A 3486-nucleotide genomic window follows, 5' to 3' on the forward strand; every position below is an offset into this window, starting at 1 on the left:
TCAAGGCTTTGGTCTTGTTGATTTCCCCACCCAAAGTTTGGGTGATTCCTCCATCCAGGGTTGTAGGTCTTGGAGTATGAATCATGGTTTTGCCTAGGTGAATTCCCAATGTAGTTGGCTTGCTCCTGACTACCCTCTGCTTCTTCATTCACTCCTTCTTGGGTTGTTGATGAAGTGGAGACTGCTGCTACTTGGTTCCTCTCCATCTTCTTGGTGAGGTCAGCCAGCTGCTGGGTAATGAGCTTGTTTTGGGCCAGCAGAGCATCTACATTGTTTAGCTCCATTACTCCTCTTGTGTTCCCTCTTTCGGAAGCATAGAAGTAGTCATTCTCTGTTACTGTTTCAATGACATCTATGGCTTCCTCAATAGTCTTCTTCTTGTTCAAAGATCCTCCGGATGAATGGTCTACGGCCTTCTTTGACTCATAAGAGAGCCCTTCATAGAAAATGTGCAGCTGCACCCATTCGTTGAACATATCTGGTGGGCACCTCCTTGTTAAGTCTTTAAACCTCTCCCATGCTTCATATAGAGTATCACCATCTTGTTGCCTGAAAGTTTAGACCTCAGCTCTCAGCCTATTGATTCATTGAGGAGGGTAAAATCTTGCTAAGAATTTGTTCACCACGTCTTCCCAAGTTGTCAAGCTCTCCCTTGGGAAAGACTCCAGCCACTTAGCTGCCTTATCCCTGAGTGAGAATGGAAATAAGAGCAGTCTATAGGCGTCAGAATGAACACCATTAGACTTTACTGTATCACATATTCTCAGAAAGGTGGTTAGATGTTGATTGGGGTCCTCTTGGACACTCCCTCCGAACGAACAGTTGTTCTGAACAAGGGTGATGAGCTGTGGCTTCAGTTCAAAATTGTTGGCATGGATGGTTGGCTTTTGAATGCTACTTCCACAGTTCCCTGGGTTTGGATTGATGTAAGAGCCTAAAACTCTTCTATCCTCCCCAGCATGATTTGCTCCACCTCCTCTGCCATGGTTGTGAGCCTCTTCTTCATGATGGTTTTCCATGTTTTCTTCCATGTTTGGTTCAAAGTATTCCTCAAAGTGTTCCTCCTCTTCTTCACCACCAACTACATATTTTTCTCTTGTCTCCCTCCTTAGTCTAAGGAAGGTTCTCTCAGGTTCAGAATCAAAGGAAGTTGAAGCCCCGCTTCTTCTCCCTGTCATACAACCAACAAGTACAAGCAAAGAGAATAGGTGCAGAAAGTATATCTGTCAGAATTACTGTTAGTGTGAGTGATGCAATACAGTTAGTGGGTTAGTGAGATGAATAGTAAATAACAAAGAAAAAGTAAGGGGGAAGGGAAGAAGTTATCTAAAACAGAAAGTAAATGACTCAAACAGAAATTTAAATCAAACAAAAATAAAATGCTCAATCTAGTTATCCTCCAATCTAATCATTGTTGATGCACAATTAATCCCCGGCAACGGTGCCATAAACTTGATGCACGGAAAACTTGTCTCACAACAAATTCCCTTCGGCAAGTGTACCGAATTTGTCGTCAAGTAAAAACTCACAATAGAGTGAGGTCGAATCCCACAAGGATTGATTGATCAAGCAACTTTAATTAGAGGACTGTTCTAGTTGAGCGAATCCAAAATTTGAGTTGAGAATTGCAGAAAATAAAATGGCGGGAAGGTAATTCACAGGAAAGGAAGTGCTAGAATTATAGATCTGAAAGTAAATGACGGAAGGTAAATTGCAGAATTGTAAATGGGAATGGGGGAATCGCTCATTAAAGTAAATAACAGAAATTAAAGAGAATTGGTAAGATCAGAAATGGGGAGTTCATTGGGCTTAGGAGCTGTTGCATTCTCCGGATCAATTTCATTTTCATCTCTTCCTCAATCAATGCACTCATTGATCTCCTTGGCAATCTTAAGTGATTGAATTACAATTTCTTGTAATTCAATCTCTCAAATCTTGATCAATAGACAATTCCTTGGTCAATTGCTCATGAGAAGAGATGAAGTATGGTCACTGATTATACCACATGCATTTCCCAAACCAAGTGTTGAGAGGATTATAGTCACATATCCATCCAAACCCAATTTGGTCCAGCATGATAGCATTTCTAGCTTGATCTCTTCATTCCTCTTTCAAGGTTCAGAAGAGATCCAAGTATGAATAGCTTCTTTTTCAAGAGAACTACTCAATTGGATGAAGATCGAAAGCTTTCAAGTAAAATCAAGAGAAAAGATAGAAGAAGAATAATGAAAACTAGTATTGATCCATCAAATTACAACAGAGCTCCCTAACCCAATGACAGGGGTTTAGTTGTTCATAGCTCTGGAAAATGAAAACAAAGATGGAGAATACATAATGAAAACTTAGAAGTGCAGAGAAAGTAAATACAGAGAGTAGTTCTATGCTAAGAATCTCCCTATAATTTCCATCTCTCTAAAATATTTCAAAGATACTCCTATATATACTACTCTTCTGTTCTTCTAGTTGATTATTCAAATCTTGGGCATTTGGATCTTGAGTTAGAAGCAGTTCTCTTCTTCATTAGGCTTATCTTTTACTTGCTGAGAGAAAGTATGAAGTGGGCAGGGGCTTTGGCTCAGGAAGTTAGTGGTGTTAACATTCAGTGAAAATATGGGTTCGAGAACGTTAGTGACAATCACCTTTTTTACTAACGTTCCTCACCAAAGTTAAAGGCCACGTTAACCTCAACGTTAGTGGCACAAACGTTGCCACTAACGTTTCCACTATGTCCTTCGCACATGTTATAGGGACTCAACTTTCCCAATAACGTTGAGAAGCCTCCCCCTTCCCTACGTTAGAGCCTACGTTAACTTAGTTAACGTGGCTCTTTTAACGTAGACTTGCCATCCTTCAAGAACGTTAGTGATACTTACCATTGTCACTAACGTTCCAAATTGCCCCTATTTTTCACGTTAGAGTCCACGTTAACTAGGTTAACGTGGCTTCTAACGTGGCCTTGCTAGCCATCTCCAATGTTTGTGACAAAGTTGAGTGTCACTAACGTTGGCTCATCCTTCCCTTATCCACGTTAGCTTCCACGTTAACTAAGTTAACGTGGGAGTTAACGTGGCTCATGGTGGCATGTGTGGCTCCTTCCAACGTTAGTGACAATGTTGGGTGTCACTAACGTTGGCGATCACCTTCTTTCTTCACGTTAGCTTCCACGTTAACTAGGTTAACGTGGGAGTCAACGTGGCTCATTGGGGGCTTGTGTTCTTCCAACGTTAGTGACAATGTTGGGTGTCACTAACGTTGTCGACCACTTTGTTCCTTCACGTTAGCTTCCACATTAACTAGGTTAACGTGGGAGTTAACGTGGCTTAATCTGCTTTGGCCAACATTAGTGACAATGTTGAGTGTCACTAACGTTGGCTCCCCCCTTCCTTCTTAATGTTAGAGGCCACGTTAACTAGGTTAACGTGGACTCTAACGTGGCCACTCATGATCTTGGTTCAACGTTAGTGATAATGTTAAGTGTCACTAACG

The 3486-nt window shown here is 41.3% G+C and overlaps 1 non-coding gene across 1 annotated transcript; it reads left to right on the plus strand.

Annotated features, from left to right (window-relative positions):
• The first annotated feature begins 471 nt into the window (after nt 1-471).
• LOC148545591 (small nucleolar RNA R71) lies at nt 472-578 on the plus strand. Its single transcript, XR_015902131.1, has one exon. It is a non-coding gene; the product is annotated as a small nucleolar RNA R71 (small nucleolar RNA).
• The last annotated feature ends 2908 nt before the right edge of the window (nt 579-3486 follow it).

Source organism: Arachis ipaensis, chromosome B9 (genome assembly GCF_059453495.1).
Source record: "Arachis ipaensis isolate K30076 ecotype BB chromosome B9, ASM5945349v1, whole genome shotgun sequence".
NCBI lineage: Eukaryota > Viridiplantae > Streptophyta > Magnoliopsida > Fabales > Fabaceae > Arachis > Arachis ipaensis.